Source organism: Schistocerca americana, chromosome X (genome assembly GCF_021461395.2).
Source record: "Schistocerca americana isolate TAMUIC-IGC-003095 chromosome X, iqSchAmer2.1, whole genome shotgun sequence".
Classification (NCBI taxonomy): Eukaryota; Metazoa; Arthropoda; class Insecta; order Orthoptera; family Acrididae; genus Schistocerca; species Schistocerca americana.
This window is the reverse complement of record NC_060130.1, coordinates 162,213,087-162,232,767: the sequence shown is the minus strand read 5'-3', so window position 1 is coordinate 162,232,767 and position 19,681 is coordinate 162,213,087. Positions and strand designations below refer to the sequence as shown.

General features: G+C 41.3%; 1 protein-coding gene across 1 annotated transcript in view; it reads left to right on the top strand.

Annotated features, from left to right (window-relative positions):
- Positions 1-19,681, top strand: part of LOC124555882 — a 241,727-nt gene that overhangs the window by 120,422 nt on the left and 101,624 nt on the right. The gene's annotated exons all lie outside the window — the stretch shown is intronic.

Genomic DNA, 19,681 nt, shown 5'->3' with positions numbered 1-19,681 from the left:
TCGACCTATGAAAGAGGAGTAGGAGGAGGAGGAGGTGGTGGAGGAGGGGGGGAGGGGGAGGAGAAGAAGTGACCCCAAAGCTGCCACCTCCCCCCTCGCAACCTGAGTCTGGTTGCTTATTTATGGATGTCACCCTGTCCTTGTTGGTAATGGATGGTGACCAGGCAACTTGATTGGATCCTGCCCTTTCACCTCCCATTTGGATCATTGTTGCCTTCTTATTCAGTGGAACTGTAATAGACACTATTGTCATGTCCTGGAGTTGCACTCCTTTATTTCCTTTTACTCAGCAGTGTGGGTCATTCTCCAGGAATCTCATTTTACTGATGCTCACTCACTGCTTCTTTGTGGGTTGTGTGCTTTCTGTTGGAACCAGGTTGGCTCTTTGAGGCTTTTGGTGGCTTTTGCACTTTGGTCCGCACAGGCGTTGCTAGTACATGAATCCCCCTTCATACCACATTGGAAGCAGTTGCCGTCTGGGTTCACTTGTACTCTGCGGTCACTGTTCGCAATCTCCATATCCCTCCTGACAGGCCACCTATCCCGACTGCCCTAACTGTCATTCTTCAGCAACTGTCCCCTCCTTTCACCCTCCTTGGGCTTTTAATGCCCATCATTCTTTGTGGGGCAGTGCTTTTTCATCTAGTCGGGGGCTCCTTAGGGACCAATTTCTTGCGGACCACGACCTGCGGCTTCTTAATGATGGTTCTTGTACTCATTTTAGTGCCACATACAGCACTTTCTCTGCCATTGATTTTTCTCTCACTTACCTTCCCCTTCTTCCATCCTTATAGTGGTCACCACATGATGACCTCTGTGATAGTGACCACTTCCCATTGATTCTCACCATCGTGCCTTGCAACGCCTTAAGCAACACTTGTCCTCTGCCAGTCTTATTACCTTTAAATGCCTTCATGTCAAAGCATGTTACTTAATAAAATGGATCAAGCGAGTGTGTTGGGAACACTTTGTTTCCTCCCTAGATTCTTCTGTCGGTTCCTCACAAGAGTGGCCTAGACTCAGCACCCTCCAAGGTTGTCAGCGGCAGTCTTTTATTCTGAGCTTTGCCTTTCCAGGTAGCCTTTGCACAGATCCATCAGTTCTCATGGAACACCTCATGCTCCATTTTGCAAGGGCATCGACATCGGCCTCCTATCCAGTCGCCTTCCTCACCCGGAGCCGACAGGCTGAAGCTCCCCATTTATGTTTTACTCCTTGTCAGGTGGAATTCTATAATGAACCTTTTACTGGGTGGGAACTTTTTCTATCCGTCTCTTCTTCCCACAATACTGCCCTTGTACTTATACCTGATTCCATCCAGGTGTGTAACTGTATTTGACTCTGAGGCATTTTCCGTTCTGAATGGGGAGACGGTATTGTGGTTCCTGTCCTGAAACCCAGCAAGAACCCGTCCTCCCTTGACAGTTGTGGCCCGTCAGTCTGACTAATGTCCTCTGGGAGTTACTTGAAGAGATTGTGGCTAATCGACACAGTTGGATTCTCAAATCTCAGAACCTTTTATCTCCTCACCAGCGCAACTTTCAGGAGGGATGGTCTCCAATCGATCATCAGCTTTGATTGAAAACCTCAGTTCAGTTGGCCTTCTCTCAGTACTGCCATCTTCTCACAGTCCTCTTTGCCCTTCATAAGGCCTACGACACAGCTTGGCACTATCCTATCCCATGTATTCTCTGTGACTGGAATCTCTGGGACCCCCTCTCAATTTTTATTCACCATTTCTCTCCCTTCAGTTGTTCAGAGTTTGGGTTGGTTCTGTTCTCAGAACTAGGAGAATGGTGTTCCATAAAGCTCTGTATTAAATGTCCTTATTTTTCTCATTGCTGTTAATGGAATTATGGCCTTTGCTGGACTGTTGATCACCTGTGCTCTATATGCAGATGATTTCTGTATTTGGTCTAGCTCCCACTCAGTGGCCTCTGCACAACGACAGCTTCATGGTGTCATCTGGGACACTTCCATGTGAACACACACAGTTTTCAATTCTATCCCCTCAAGTCGAGGGTGGTGCATCTCTGTTGCCTTATTGTGGTCCATCTTGATCTGGAGGTCTACCTCTATGCCCAACAACTGACTGTGGCACCCCAGATGCGTTTCTTTGGTGGTCTTTTTGACAATAAGCTTACTTGGTTGCTCCCTACCCTCCTTCTGAAAGTTGGCTGTTTTCGGGTTTTAGCCAACAGGGCCTTTCGCACTAGCCCTGTCAATAGCCTTCCCTCCTCCTTCAGTTCGGCACTCCCAGTTCCTGGTTTCCAATGCAGTCACTATCCACTCTTATCCTGCCCCGACCCCCTCTCTCTCTTCTTCTTCTTCTTCTTCTTCTTCTTTTTGCAGCTTCAGGGCATCACCCACCCACCCTCATGTGAGTTCAATGCTTTTGTTCCACCTCGCTTCTCTTTGCAGCAATTTCCATCTCCCCTCCTTGTTCTCTTCCCAACTTCCTCTCCCAATCACCACCGCTTGGTTAATCCAGGATTCGATTGGGTCTCTTCCAGGGTCCAAAAGCCTCCGTTGCTCCAATTAGTGTTCAGTTGTTTGTTCCATACGCTCTTAAGGAAGTTTTAGGATGCCACTGTTTTTTACACTTATCGCTCTAAATCTGCTGGTCACGTGGGATATGCCTTCATGTCTTTTGTTGGCACAGAGCTCCCTTGCCTGCCACATGTGTGCTGTTTACTTCGGAATTAGTGATGAACTATTGGGCCCTCTGCTTTATTAAACAGTTCTCTGTCACCCAAGTTTTATTATGTACAGACTCAATGAGTGGCTTTCAGTCTATCACTCGGTGTTTTTCCTTCCACCCCTTGGTCTCTGCCATTCATGACCTCCTTGCTGATCCTAGTGATGCTGCTGCTTTGGTTGATTTCCTCTGGTGGTTTTTTTTTTTTTTTTTTTTGGGGGGGGGGGGGGGGGTTTGGTATTCCAGGTAATGAGCTACCAAATTGTGTGGCTGGGGCTGCGGCCACATAATGCCTGTTCTCTGTGATACTTTTGGGGATGGATTTGTGGCTTTATGTCAGATCCCTTTTGTTAAATCATGGGCCAACTCTTTGGGACCTACCCCTCTGTCTAATAAACTTCATGCAATCAGGGAGACTGCCACCATATGGCATTCTTCCCTCTGCCTCTCCTAGCAGGAATCAACCACCCTCTGCTGTCTTCGTATTGACCATACTAGGGTGACCCATGCTTTTTTTCTCCACAATGAGCTGTGCTCCCCTTTGTAGCTGTGAGGCACCCATCACAATGGTCCATATTTCACTGGACTCCACCCGCCGTTTGGCCCTTCGCACTAAATATGCTCTCCCTGGGTGCTAGTGGATGACCCTCATGTAGTTAGGTCTGTCATTGGATTTCTTTGCAAAAATGGATTGTCGTACTAGGTATATGTCCTTGAGTTTCCCCCTTGAACTGAAGTCCCTCAGTTAGCGTTGACGTTGGTTATGGAGGCCTTGGCTTAGCCTCCACACTGGCCAGGTACCCCACTGCCTTTTCCTCTTTCACTACATTTTGTCTGGTCTTTAGTGCCATTTTGTTTCCCTTTTCGTGTGCCATCTTCCCTTGGTGTTGTTCCTGTTGTGTTGTGGTCATGGTATGATGCGGGGATTGGGAAGGGTTTTAGGTGGTGCTGTTGCCATATTTGTTTTACCTCTTTGTTTGCCAGCTTTCCCGTCTCCTTGACTGAACTTTGCAGTTTATGTTGTTCCTTCCTTGGTTTCTGCCACATTGGATCATGGGATCAATGACCTCACTTCTTGGTTCCCTACACCAAACAACCAGCCAACCAGGTTTGCTGCCCTCATGTTACCATGCAGTCCATCATCAGTGCAATGCCACATCCAAATGCCCAATGGATCTGGACATTGCACAATACAACGAGCTGGCCAAATGGAGACCCACAGTGAGGCGCCTTTCATAGTCTATCAGGTTCTGATGACTCTGTCTTACAAAAGTATTTACCAGCTTTGTGTCCTTGACAGTGATTACTCAACATTTGATTCTGTTCACACTCCTTATATACCCTTTCAGGCCTGGTAAAAACACTAATGCACACAATTGGCCATTCTATCTGTCACAGAGAATTGGAACTCTAATCATTTGCCTGCTCTCTGATGGTGTGTACATATACAAAGGCCCAATATCATGGCATCATGGCCACGGATGCTAGCAAAGACTCGGAGTGAAATTGAATATTGTGTAGACATTCTACGGACAACAAATGCAGCAGATGTGGGAGTGTATCCATAAAAAACTTTGCTGAACATCTAAAAGGTTTTTAATTATTATTATTTTTGTTAAATATACATATCTGAGTTAGTAATAATTCCTATCCTCCACCTTTTGTACATTACAATAATGGAAATTCCCCTACAGAATAAAAGGAGTTGTCAAGGAGAAACTTTTTCAGTTTGTTTTCAGATTCTACCTTTTTGTGCTAAAGACAATCTTAAAGTGGAGTAATTAATGTCATTTTTCCTTCTGGTATTGTAACTGTGTACATCATTGTTCCTTTGACTGTTAGCATTTGGATCATTATAAATTTCATCCCAGGTTATCTCTTATAAGCTATTCAAAAAAACATTTGTCCTGAAGTCATTAATTACTCCAACCATTTCCACTGATTAGTATCTATACTCTGAGGCACTATAGTATTTATTCTATTCTTATTCCCTCTCCTCATGTTGGAAAGTTAATTACTGAGATCAAATTGTAGGATCCAAATAATGTTTCCAGATCAGTTTTCCTGTGAGAATCCTTTTGAAAATCGACATTGAAGTCACCACAAAGTATTAGCTGCTTGCTGCTGTCTGACAGATTGCTTAGTAAGGAATCCGGATTCCTCATAAACAGTTCAAAATTTCCCACTGGTTATCTGCATATAGTTGCAATTAAAAGTGAACTATTTTTCAATTTGTTGTTGATGTTTTCTTTCATCGGCTTTTTTTTTTAATTTTAGTACGGACCAAGATGGTGAAATAAGCAGTGGGTCTCCACATTTATATTAGCACCAGACATCTTTCCTCATTATAAAGCTTGGTTAAACTTTTATGTATAGATAGCATGACAACTGAATCAGTTCAGAATCTGCAGACAAATCCTTCATAAAGTAGCTACAGATTAGCATTCGAGTGAGTACTACTGAAATTTGTGGCCCTTGTGGTTTGATCACAAACTAGCAAAGCTAATTTTCACTTTCATTTCCACGTCAAAGTTGTGTAAGTTAAAGTGTTTCAGTGATGTTAATACTTTTGTCATTTTATTGCAAATGTATTTCACTAAAAAGTTTTCCTTATACAGAATGCTTTCAGTTGTTAAGGATGCAGAAAGAGGATGATTATCTGAAAAATGTGTGTCTAAATAACTACAAATAATATGATGAGACTATAACAAACACATTTATACTCTTTTTATAGTATGAGAAGCAACAAAACTAAAAGAAGAATGATCTTGCCTTATCACAGCTGAAAACTAATGTACAACTTCCACACTGCAAATTGCAGCATTTTTAAATTGTCTAAATCTAACCACGCCCTGGCTCAAAATGATTGTTCAGTGGTTCCCAACTCATAGCATTTCCATTATACTAAATTTGGCTATTTTTTACCAGCTTCAGTATGGTCTGCTTACCTCATTTTTCTTCCATTTGTGCCAATTTAATATTAATGCTTCTGGAATTGCGGCAGTCTGGCTTTCACTGTCATACCACTGCAACTGTTTGAAACTGACTTAGACGATGGCTAAATAGTAACTGACTACATTCTACTTGCATATCACGACGCTCATTCTACCTAAAACATTTGTTCTTACCCTATCTTGTGATAGAAGACCACCTAGGTCAGGTGTCCACCTAGGTCAGGTGTCCACTATACGCAGCAGGCGGCTACACGGGTAGCAGGGGGCTGTGTGGCATGGACTGGGCAGTTTTTTAGGTTAGAGGGTCTCGGGAAAACACTAGAAGGGCTTCAGTCACAAAGGGTGCAAGCCGAACACAGGAACAACGTAAATACGGGAACCATTGGTATAACAGTTGTAAATTGTCATAGCTGTGTTGGGAAAGTACCAGAGCTCCAAGCGCTTATAGAAAGCACTGATGCTCAAATCGTTATAGGCATTGAAAGCTGGCTAAAGCCGGATATAAGCTTAGCCGAAATTTTTGTGAAGAACCTAATGATGTTCCGAAAGGATAGGCTAAACACAGTTGGTGGAGGCGTGTTTGTTGCTGTTAGAAGTAGTTTAACGTGTCACGAAATTGAAGTAGATACTCCCTGTGAGTTTTTATGGGCAGAGGTCACTGTTGGCAACTGGACTAAAATAATAATAGGATCCTTTTACCGACCTCACAATTCAGATGATACAGTTTCTGAAAGGTTCAAAGAAAACTTGAGTTTGGTTTCAAACACTTACCTGACTCATACGATAATACGTGTGGTTACCTCTTCTTGAAGCTATGCGTCATCATCAAAACGCTGCATAGCCAACCACTTCTTCATTGCTGGGAATAAGTGGAAGTCGCTCGGTGCCACGTTGGGACTGTGAGGCGGATGAGGAAACAACTCCCACTTAAAAGATTCGAGAACGTCACAAGTGGCATTTGCCGTGTGGGCCCGGGCGTTGTCGTGAATCAGCAAGATTTTTGAGCCCAACTTTCCCCTGCGCTTGTTTTGTATTGCTCTTCTGAGGTTGTGCAGAGTTTGGCAACACCGTTGAGAGTTTATTGTAGTGCCTCTTTCCAGGAAATCCACAAAAATCACACCTTTTCTGTCCCAAAAGAGGTAACCATGTGGTTGAAGGCGCAGGCGGCCGAATTTTACGATGAAGGAATTTCCAAGCTCATCCATCGCTACGATAAGTGTCTTAATTTAAATGGGAACTATGTAGAAAAGTAGTATTTAAGTGTGGCTTTCATCTGTATATAATAAAAAAATTTCCAATACTTTATTTATTTTTAATTCCAAAACGTAATGTACTTTGTGGATAGCCCTCGTAGTTGGTGGTGACTTTAATTTACCCTCGTTATGTTGGCAAAAATACACGTTTAATTCCAGAGGTGTGCGTAAAATATCATCCAAAATTGTGCTAAATGCATTCTCTGAAAATTATTTTGAGCAGTTAGTTCATGAGCCCACACGAATAGTAAACGGTTGGGAAAACACACGTGACCTCTTAGCAACAAATAATCCTGAGTTAATAACGAGCATCAAAACTGATACAGGGATTAGTGAACACAGGGTTGTCGTAGTGAGATTGAATATTGTAATCCCCAAATCCTCCAAAAATAAGCAAAACACATACCTGTTCAAAAAAGTAGATAAAAATTAATTTGACGGCTTCGTGAGAGACAATCTCCACTCATTCCAAATTAATAATGTAAGCGTAGACCAGAAGTGGCTTGAATTCAAAGAAATAGTATCGGCAGCAATTGAAAGGTTTATACGAACTGGTACTGCGAACTGGTAACAGTAAACTTGTTGTTTCATTTAAACCAAATAAATTAACAAACAACGGAGCTGATCCTCCTTGGTACACAAGACGAGTTAGAAGACTGTTGCAGAAACAATGAAACAAACATGCCAAATTTAAACAGATGCAAAAATCCCCAAGATTTGTGATCTGTTACAGAAGCTCGAAATTTAATGTGGACTTCAATGCGAGATGCTTATAACAGTTTCCACTACGAAAATTTGTCTCAAAACCTGGCAGAAAATCCATAGAGATTCTGTTAGTATGTGAAGTATGTTAGCGGCAAGAAACAATCAGTGCCTTCTCTACGTGATGGCAATGGAGATACTATCGAAGACAGTGCTGCCAAAGCAGAGTTACTAAACACAGCCTCCCGAAATGCCTTCACAAAAGAAGACGAAGTAAATATTCCAGAATTCAAATAGAGACCAGCTGCCAACGTCAGTAACGTAGAAGTAAATATCTTCGGTGTAGTGAACAACTTAAATCGCTTAATAAAAGCAAGTCTTCTGGTCCAGACTGTATAGCAATTAGGTTCCTTTCGAAGTATGATGATGCATTAGCTCCATATTTAATAATCATATACAACCGTTCACTCGACGAAAGATCGGTTCCCAAAGACCGGAAATTTGCACAGGTCACACCAATATTCAAGAAATGTAGTAGTAGTAGTCCACTACATTACAGACCCACATCGTTAACATTGATATGCAGCATGATTTTGGAGCATATATTGTGTTCAAACATTATGAATTACCTCGTAGAAAACTGTCTATTGACACACAGTCAACATGGGTTTAGAAAACATCGTTCCTGTGAAACAGAAGTAGCTCTTTACTTACGTGAAGTGTTGCGTGCTATTGACAAGGGATTTCAGATCGATTCCGTATTTCTGGATTTCCGGAAGGCTTTTAACACTGTACCACACAAGTGGCTTGTAGTGAAATTGCGTGCTTATGGAATATCATCTCAGTTATGTGACTGGATTTATGATTTCCTGTCAGAGAGGTCACAGTTCGTAGTAATTGATGGAAAGTCATCGAGTAAAACAGAAGTGATTTCTGGCATTCCCTGAGGTAGTGTTATAGGCCCTTTGCTGTTCGCTATCTATATAAACGATTTGGGAGACAATATGAGTAGCCGTCTTAGGTTGTTTGTAGATCACGCTATTGTTTATCGACTAGTAAAGTCATTAGAAGATCAAACACAAATTGCAAAACGATTTAGAAAAGATATCTGAATGGTGCGAAAATTGGCAGTTGACCCTAAATAATGAAAAGTGTGTCATCCACATGAGTGCTAAAAGGAATTTGTTAAACTTCGGTTACATGATAAATCAGTCTAATCTAAAAGCTATAAGTTCAACTAAATACCTAAGTATTACAATCATGAACAACTTAAACTGGAAGGAACACACAGGAAATGTTGTGGGGAAGGCTAACCAAAGACTGTGTTTTATTGGCAGGACGGTTAGAAAATGTAACAGATCTACTAAGGAGACTGCCTACACTATACTTATCCGTCCTCTTATAGAATACTACTGCACAGTGTCGGATCCTTACCAGATAGGACTGCAGTGGACATGGCAGTAGAGTGTCAAGCTGTCATTGTTGTACCAGGCTGACAGCTGCTTGTGGAATATATGAAGAAAGTAGTAAAAGAACAGCAATAAAACTAGATGCTCTGCAGAAAACTGCTGCTACATTTGGTAGAATACTGAGAAAGACTGCATAGAAGACAAAATAAGGTGGATTCTCCTAGCGTGCTTCCAGATGTGAAATATATACTCATGGCTGTGAAATTCATATCCCGTTGACAAAAAACTAAGACTAACAAGATGTCTGGTTGTAATTGCTTTCCTAACATTTCTATCTTTTTCTAAATAACAGTGGTGCCATATTTTCCAGAAAACCAGGAAGTTTCATATCAGTACACACTCCGCTGCAGAGAGAAAATTTCATTATAGAGCTCTCTTACATACTCAGTTCCCATATGAAGCAAGCTTTTCCCACCAGTTGTTCTATGGTGTGTTTTCGCTCACCAAAGATGATGATTGTATGCAACCAAACAAATAAATATCTTACAACTAATGTTACCAACTTTTATACAAACTACATATATTGCCAACTATATTACCAACTACTATACAAACCATCCATAAGATAATAATGTAGTTTTAAAACCAATTACGAAATTCTTTGATAAATGCAACCTTATTCTGTTAAAGTACGGAACACTGATAGATGCTTACGGCCTTCAGGTCACAAGTCACAATAAATAAATAAAAAAATAATGAATGGCAATGAAAATTCACTAAGAAATCTCCACACCGTAAATATGATGTACAAAAAATAAATGGCAATGAACAATTTACAAAAGAAATGCAAAATTTAAAACCACAAAATTGGCAACAACTGCAAGCAGGACTTTTAAATGCAGCTGAAACTGTAGCACCGCAAACAAGAACACGTAAACACCCATGGTGGACAGATGAGTGTGACCAACTGATAAATCTCAGACAACAGGTGTGGCAAAATTGATTGTGCAACAAAAATCAAAAGACCCTGGAAGATCTCAAAGATACCAGGAAAACAGTCACAAAAGCAATACGTACAGTCCGTAAACAACACGAAGACAAAAGATTGCAAGACATAGAAAATGATTTCAAGAAAAACAATTCCCGTAATTTCTACAGAGTATTCAAACAAAAATTAACAAAGTACTCTCCTCCATCACTCCAGTTCAAAAATGACCATGGGGAAATTGCTCATACCAACACCGAAAACTGTGAAATTCTTGCAAAATACTTTTCTAAATTACTGAATTGTGAAAAGCCTGCAGAAAAATTTGAGTTCCATCATACACAACGAAACCCAGACTCAAAGCCACCAAGTTTACAAGAGATTAAAGAGATAATTCAGTCACTGAAAAATAACAAAGCATCAGGAGACCAAATCATCGCAGAATTATGGAAAAATGCAGGAGAAAATCTTATTGCAAAACTCAAAGAAATTATACATGAAATCTGGAAAACTGAAAAGATCCCCACAGATTGGAAGACTGCAATCATACATCCTCTGTACAAAAAAGGAAGTAAAACAGACCCCAACAACTATCGTGGAATCTCTTTATTGTCAATAACATACAAAATTCTGTCTAAAACCCTACTAAACCGCGCAGAACCTCAGCTGGATTCAAAACTAGGCGAATACCAAGGTGGGTTCAGAAAAGGTCGATCTTGCGTAGAACAAATCCTTAACTTGAAAAACTCAATGAAATATTTACATAGTACTTCAAACAAAAGTTATGTCATCACGTTTGTCGACTTTAAAAAAGCATATGACAGTATAGACCGAGAATCCCTTTTTGAAGTATTAGCAGAATTTGGACTAGATCAAAAGACAACAAACATCATAAAAGAAACACTCACGGAGACCAAATCCAAAGTAAAATTTATGGGAGAATTGAGCACAGAATTTGAAATAGACATAGGAGTACAACAAGGTGATGTACTGTCCCCAGTGCTCTTCAATTGTACTCTTGAAAAAGTTGTTAGAGAATGGAAAAAAGCAGGTGCACCAGCACACAGACTGGGACCAAGACATAAGGGCATAGAATTAGACTGTTTAGCATTTGCTGATGACATGGCACTGATCGCACAAGACATTACCGATGCACAGAAACCGCTAGAATTATTACAAGAACAGGCAGCTAAAATAGGATTACAAATTTCATTTGAAAAAACAAAATTTATGACTGACGTCAAAGATGCACCTTCTGATCTCAAAATTGGTAATAACTACATCTCTCGAGTAAAAGAATTTAAATATTTAGGTGAATGGATTGCAGAAAATTGTAATGAAAAGAAATCTGTCAGATCAAGAGTCCAGAAAATGGAGACGGCGTTTCAGTTAGCAAAAAACATTTACAACAAAAAGAGTCTCTCGTGGAACTGCAAAATACGACACTATACAACAGTAATTAGACCCGAAGCTCTCTACGCATCTGAGACACTAAACCTTCAACACAGAACACTAAAAGAGGAATTAGAAGTGAAAGAACGTAAGATAATGAGGAAAATCCTAGGACCAAGAACTAAAGATGGGGTACATTATCCAAAACCCAATGCAGAAATATATAAAAATATCTCCAAACTAACAGACACAATGCGCATGAGAAGAATCCAATTCATGGGGCACTTAGAAAGAATGGACTCAAACAGGTTAACGCACAAAATCCATACATTTTTAAAGAACAAAACTAAAAGACCGAACTGGTACAAACAGACGGAAAAAGACCTGAGAGAATTAGGGTCTCCAAATCTACATGATAGAAATGAAATCAGAAAAATCACAAACACGTGGGGTTTTGAGGAAGAAGAGAGAAAAACTAACAGACATACATGGTCTACGCAACGAAAGCTAACCCATTCGTTGTTTATGAAGGAATACTGGGCGGAAAGGAAGGCCAACAAATGTTGATTACGCGTGGTCCTAAGTGATCCATCCGCGAAGAAGAAGAAGAATGACAATGATGTCGTGTATTGTGTTTGCATGAACCTTCAAGTATTAATAATGCAGCAACACATATTACACTTTCCTCATCTCTAGACATGACCTGGCAGACAATACAAAAACAATGCCTGGTACCCATGGCTGTTCCCTTTAATTGTTGGTATGTCTGGCCTTCAAAAGTGAAGAAGTTGTGGGTCAGGATGAAGCTGGCTAAGGTAATGAGGAAAGAGGTTTTAGGTAGGGTGGCAGGTGATCGGCGTAAAAGGAAGTGCTCCATCGCAGCGAGGCCCTGGATGTGCGGAATATTTGTTTATAAGGAAGTGGCATCAATGGTTACAAGGATGGTTTCCGGGAGTAATAGATTGGGTAAGGATTCCAGGCGTTCGAGAAAGTGGTTGGTGTCTTTGGTAAAGGATGGGAGACTGCATGTAATGGGTTGAAGGTGTTGATCTACGTAGGCAGAGATACATTCTGTGGGGGCTTGGTAACCAGCTACAATGGGGGGTTACCAGGATGGCCCCCTCGTACGCCAACCAATTCATGGGTCGCTTAGAGGAAGACTTCTTGGTTACCCAGGCCTGCCAACCCAAAGTTTGGTACAGATTTATTGATGACATCTTCATGATCTGGACTCACAGTGAAGAAGAACTCCAGAATTTCCTCTCCAACCTCAACTCCTTTGGTTCTATCAGATTCACCTGGTCCTACACCAAATCCCATGCCACTTTCCTTGACGTTGACCTCCATCTGTCCAATGGCCAGCTTCGCACGTCCGTCCACATCAAACCCACCAACAAGCAACAGTACGTCCATTATGACAGCTGCCACCCATTCCACATCAAACGGTCCCTTCCCTACAGCCTAGGTCTTCATGGCAAACGAATCTGCTCCAGTCCGGAATCCCTGAACCATTACACCAACAACCTGAAAACAGCTTTCACATCCCGCAACTACCCTCCCGACCTGGTACAGAAGCAAATAACCAGAGCCACTTCTTCATCCCCTCAAACCCAGAACCTCCCACAGAAGAACCACAAAAGTGCCCCACTTGTGACAGGATACTTTCCGGGACTGGATCAGACTCTGAATGTGGCTCTCCAGCAGGGATACGACTTCCTCAAATCCTGCCCTGGCATGAGATCCATCCTTCATGAAATCCTCCCCACTCCACCAAGAGTGCCTTTCCGCCGTCCACCTAACCTTCGTAACCTCTTAGTTCATCCCTATGAAATCCCCAAACCACCTTCCGTACTCTCTGGCTCGTACCCTTGTAACCGCCCCCGGTGTAAAACCTGTCCAATGCACCCTCCCACCACCACCTACTCCAGTCTTGTAACCCGGAAGGTGTACACGATCAAAGGCAGAGCCACGTGTGAAAGCACCCACGTGATTTACCAACTGACCTGCCTACACTGTGAAGCTTTCTATGTGGGAATGACCAGCAACAAACTGTCCATTCGCATGAATGGACACAGGCAGACAGTGTTTGTTGGTAATGAGGATCACTCTGTGGCTAAACATGCCTTGGTGCACGGCCAGCACATCTTGGCACAGTGTTACACCGTCCGGGTTATCTGGATACTTCCCACTAACACCAACCTGTTAGAACTCCGGAGATGGGAACTTGCCCTTCAGTATATCCTCTCTTCTCGTTATCCGCCAGGCCTCAACCTCCGCTAATTTCAAGTTGCCGCTGCTCATACCTCAGCTGTCTTTCAACAACATCTTTGCCTCTTCACTTCCGCCTCGACTGACATCTCTGCCCAAACTCTTTGCCTTTACAAATGTCTGCTTGTGTCTGTGTATGTGCGGATGGATATGTGTGTGTGTGCGAGTGTATTCCTGTCCTTTTTTCCCCCTAAGGTAAGTCTTTCCACTCCCGGGATTAGAATGACTCCTTACCCTCTCCCTTAAAACCCACATCCTTTCGTCTTTCTCTCTCCTTTCCTCTTTCCTGACGAAGCAACCATTGGTTGCGAAAGCTAGAATTTTGTGTGTATGTATGTGTTTGTTTGTGTTTCTATCGACCTGCCAGCGCTTTTGTATGGTAATTCACATCATCTTTGTTTTTATATATATAATAAAAAAGGTTTTACTTACACGAGCTTTCAGAGCCAGTGGCTCCTTCTGTCAGCAGAAGAGTTGAAGGGGAAGGAATATGGGTGAAGGAAAAGGATCTGGAGAGGTTTAGGAAAGTGGGTAGAGTTGGAAAAGCCGCCCACAGCACCCCAGATAAGAGGAGACTTTATTGGATGGGATGAGAAGGAAAGACTGATTGTTGGGGACTGCACCGGACAAGAATTGAAAATCTGGGATCCTAAAGGTGGAAGACAGGATAATATGCAAGACGGAGATTACTGCTAAAAAATCGTGCACGAGTTAAGAATGAAAAGGTAAGTGCATTGTATGTAACAGAGTTGGGAGGGGAACGGTGAAAAATAGACAGGTCAGAAAATGAAAGGTGTTGAAATCTAAAATGGAGTGAAGAAAGGAGTAGTTACTGTGAAGAAATACTGAGATGGAAAAAATTAACATAAATGAAAGATGGATGGCGGGAACCAAAGATGTGTTGTAGTGCTTGTTCCCACCTGTGGAGTGGTGGTGGGATGGTGAATACGGCAAGTGCTGCAGCAGGGACAGTCACAAGGGTAGGAGCCACAGGTAGGGAGATGGGTACAGAAGGAGCATAGGGTCTGTCAAGGATATTGTGGAGACGGGGAGGGCAATGGAAAGCTGTTCTAGGTGTGGTGGGCAAAATCTCGGACAGAATGGATCTCATTTCAGGGAGTGATTGTAGGAAGTCATAGTCTTGTTGAAGTAGCTAGTTAATACATTCAAGACCAGGATAATACTGTGTGACAATTGGTGTGCTCCGAAGTCGGTTTTGGAGGAATCAGCAGTATCTGTATTGGATGTGATGGCCAAGGAAATCTGTTTTCAAACTATGCTGGTGGGGCAATTGTGTCCAGTTAAGACGGAGGTGAGAATGGTGATATATTGCTGTAAAGAGTCTGCGTCTGAACGAATATGTTTGCCTTGAATGCCTAGGCTGTATGGGCGGCAACATTTGACATGGAAAGGGTGCCAACTGTCAGAATGTAAGTACTGTTGTTTGTTAGTAGGTTTAATGTGGACAGAAGTGTGTAGGTGACCTTCGGTGAGGATGAAATCGACATCAAGGAAAGTGGCATGGGATTTGAAATAGGACCATGTGAAATTTAATTGGGAGAAGGTATTTAGAGATTCCAGAAATTTAAACAGGTCAGCCTCACCATAAGTCCATAAGGCAAAGAGGCCATCAATGTATCTAAACCAAACCAGGGACTGAAGGCTTTCGGATCCCAGTAAAGCCTACTTCAAGCAACCCACGAGAAGGTTAGCATAAGAAGGAGCCACCTGTTTACCACGGCTGTACCCCCTGATCTGTTTGTATGTCTGCTCATCAGAGGTGAAGTAGTTGTTGGTAAGTATAAAGTTGGTTAAAGTGAGCAGGAAGGATGTCATAGGTTTGGAATCAGATTGGCGCTGACTGAGGAAACGTTAAGCTGCAGACAGACCATTTATGTGGAGGCTGTTGGTAAAGAGGGATGTGGCATCAGTGGTGACAAGCAACTGTTCAAGGCAGGGTTCTATGTCAGGTTCACTGTTGGAAAGTTTTGGGATTGGGTTGCAGAGATTTATTTCCAGTTCACATTACGTGTGAAGGAAAGAAGGACCTTCACCAAAATGCGGGTTTAGGGCTGAAAGTGAGAGACCCTGTGATAATATAGATAATTCAGGAGGGGAGAGTGTGTTAGACTAGAGGTTGGGAACACTGTATTGTTGTGACTGGTTCTTGTGCTCATGAGTTGTTATTGGTCTGGTGGGCAGTAGTGAAGGCTGTGGGATGTTGAGGAGGTTGGTCAAGTTCTTTTTGTACTAGAGGAGTGATGGTTGATGGTGTGGTTGTTTAAGGGAGCTGCAGAGGGACAGGAAGGGAAACACCACTGTTGAGGTAGTTTAGAAGGTGGGATAGCTTTTTGAGGCGAAGTCCAGCATGTTGTTGCAGTTTGAAGTTGACTTAGGAGATACCATCCAAGGCAACATGAGGGGCAGACAACTGCAGGATTTTGTAGGAGGAGAGAAATAGGGTGGAGGGGAAATTGGCATATTAGGCGTACAGGTCACAGTAAGTGCAAGAGGTTGCTATATTTGAAACTGTAAAAAAGCCTGATGTAGAATAAGATTACATCCAGAAACAGGGACTCTGTGTCAGGCCCTAGGCAGTAACTCCAATGGATGAGCTGGTTTCAAGATACAGAATGTGGGACCATAGTTTTGATAGTGCAAAAGCATGTTTTCTCAACGAATGGATGTAATACATGATGGCATACATATGGCAAGAGAGGACAGTTTGGAGTTTCATAAATGGTGGGAGTGGCAAAAAAGTGAAGCAGAGTGTGGAAAAGGATAGGAAAATGGAAGAATAGCAAGGAAAAAATCCAGAAAAATCAGAATAATTTGTACGAACTCGAATTTCTCACCAGCAAAATGGGCTATATGGTATGAAGAAAGAAAAAGTCGATAAGAAAAGTTGTCAAAAGAGAGAACATTTTAAAAACTGTGCAATCAAAAGAGGAAGTCATGGGAGAAAATGTAAACTACTTTGCTTGACAAATAAAGTAATCTAGGAGATAGAAGTAAAAGTTGATCAGAGTAGTTTGGCACAAATCAAACACACAAATGTGAAAGAATTACCTATAAACAAGGTAAGTGGAGGGCAGAAAAGAAAATAGCTGTCAAATTTGCAAATAAATCAGCAAAAGATGATCGTGAGAAGGCCCTGCAGTGTAGTGAATCCTAAACAAATTATTGTAGGCAACTTCGTAAAAACGTGTCTACGAGCACAGGTATTAGTACTCCTAACCCTGTGACCTTCCCCGCTGCGAGACTTTGCCTATGCACCCCACTACCACCACCTTTACCAGCCCTGTAACTGGTAAAACATGTACTATTAAAAGGAGAGCCACCTGTGAAATGACACGCATCATATACCAGTGTTAATGTGAACACTGGTCGGCCTCTTATATCGGTGTGACTAGCACCATGTTATCAGTAAGGGGGAATGGACATATGCAGAGGGTGTATACTGGCAACACACAACATCCTCTTGCACAGCATGCTCTACAACATGGCAGTCTTTACCTCAGTGCCTGTTTCACTACACACACCATCTGGATTCTTTCCCCAGACACCAGTTTCTCACAACTCTGCAGGTGGGAACTACATGTCCTTGGTTCTCGCCACCTACCTTACCTTCATTTACATTAATTTCTTCTGTCTCAGTATTTCTTCACAATAACTACCCCATTCTTCACTCCGTTTTACTTTTCTATGTCTTTCATTTTCTGACCTGTCTATTTTTCGCCATGCCCCTCCCACCTTTGTTGCATACAATGAACTTAGCTTTTCACTCTTATTAACTTGTGCACAATGTTTTAGCAGTAGTGTCTGTCTTGCATATTATGCTGTGTCCCACCTTTAAGCTCTCAGGTTTTCAAATCTTGTCTGGTGCAGTCTCCAACTATCGGTTTCTCCTTCTCATACTAACTGGTAAGACTTCCCTGACCTGGGGTTCTGGGTGACTTTTCCGAACTCTACCCCTTTCATTAACCTATCGAGATCCTTTCCCTTTCTGTTGGAAGAAGGAGCCACTGGCTCCAAAAGCTTGTGGAAGTAAAACCTTTTTTTTTTTAAAGTGCGTGTTCTCCTGCCACTGCTTGATGAGTAGATTTTTTATTTAGCCACTTACATTATACTGTCACAAATTGATTATTTTCGTTGTTAAACTCAATGAAAAGTTAAGGCAGAACTAGAAAATATTTTTAATAATCATTTTGAGGTGTTTTAGAGAAAATAGGACCAAGCTGATCATTAGAAATGTCAAGGTTGTGTATGAAAGAGGCGATACCTATCAATTTGATAAAACTGAAATTCAACCCACCTTTCCTACTGAAATTAGGAAAATAATAAATTCACTCAAAAGGTAAAGCTTGTATGGAATTGATATCATTTCCAAGACAGTACTAAAAGATTGTTCCCAACCGGTACATAGGATTCTCAGCCACTCGTGTAGTAGCTCACTGAAGCAGGGCATTTTTCCAGGTAGACTGGAATATGCTATTGTTAAACCATTGCGTAGAAAAGGGGATAGGTCTGATGCTAACAATTACTGCCCAATCTCACTTCTGACAGCTTTATCCAACATTCTTGAAAAAGTGATGTATTCAAAAGTAGGTTCTTATATTTGTAAAAATGAAGTACTTACAGAATATCAGTTTGGTTTTCAGACTGGCTTTTCAACAGAAAATGTTATATGTGCTTTCGCTGATCAAATATTAAATGCTCTGAATAAAAGAACATCACTCATTGGGATTTTTAGTGACCTCCCAAAGGATTTTGCTGTGTGAATCATGAAATTATTCTAGATAAGCTTAAGTATTGTGCTATGAGAGGACAGTGCGCAAATGGTTTAATTCATATTTAACTGGGAGAATGCAGAAGGTTGAAATTAACAGTACAGATAGGCTGCAGAAATCAGCAGAGTCCTCTAACTGGGGAGGTATCAAGAATGGTGTCCCACAGTGTTCACACTTGGGTGCCTTACTGTTCTTAATACATGTTAATGACTTGTCACTCTTATGTTCACGAGGATGCAAAGCTACTGCTATTTGCTGATAATACAAGTATAGTAATCAAACCCAACAAACAAAAATTAGCTGAAGAAATTGTAAATAATGTCTTTCAGAAAATCATTAAGTGGTTGTTCTTTGCAAATGGACTCTCACTAAAATTTGAGAAAATGCAGTATATACCGTTGTGTACAGTAAATGGCATAACACCTTGATAACTATAGACTTTGAACAGAAGTCTGTTGCCAAGACAAAATATTCAAAATTTCTGGGTGATGTGAAATTGAATTGGAAGAATCACATTGATGATGTGCTGAAACACATAATTTTGGTGATAAATGTATCAGTAAATTAGCCTACTATGCCTATTTTCATTCACTGCTTTCATATGGCATCATATTTTGGGGTAGTTCATCATTAAAAGAAAAAATAACCATTGCGCAAATGCATGTAAGCAGAATAATAGCTGGAGCCCACCCAAGATCACCTTGCAGGGATCTATTTAAGGAACTTGGGATATTCACAGTGCCTTCACAATACATACATTCACTTATGAAATTTGTTATTAATAACCCATCCCAATTCAAATTTACCAAATGGCATTAAAAGTCTGACAGATAGCCAAGTGTGACCAAGGTGCGGATTTCTATCGTCAATGAAGTGAATGATTGATACAAAATTCCAACCATTGTTTACAGAAACTTGGTACCCGTGTTGAAAAATAATGCCATGGATCTGTGTGTCATTTTGGAGTGTAGTGCAGCATTAAATAAAAATTGGTCTACTTTAATGATACATAACTTACTTTTAGAAGTCCTTGTACGTTCCTCCAGCAGTAATGAAAATAAAATAAGGTTCATCATATCCACTGAATGATCTAAAGTTATGTATTTAACAACATTCCTTTCTTTTTTGCCTCAGATTTTTAATTTTAAGTTCAGACACACATTTGTGTGTGTTGTAATCCTTACTATAAGTCTAGTATCAACAGTACACTAACTATTTTCTGCAAATCCA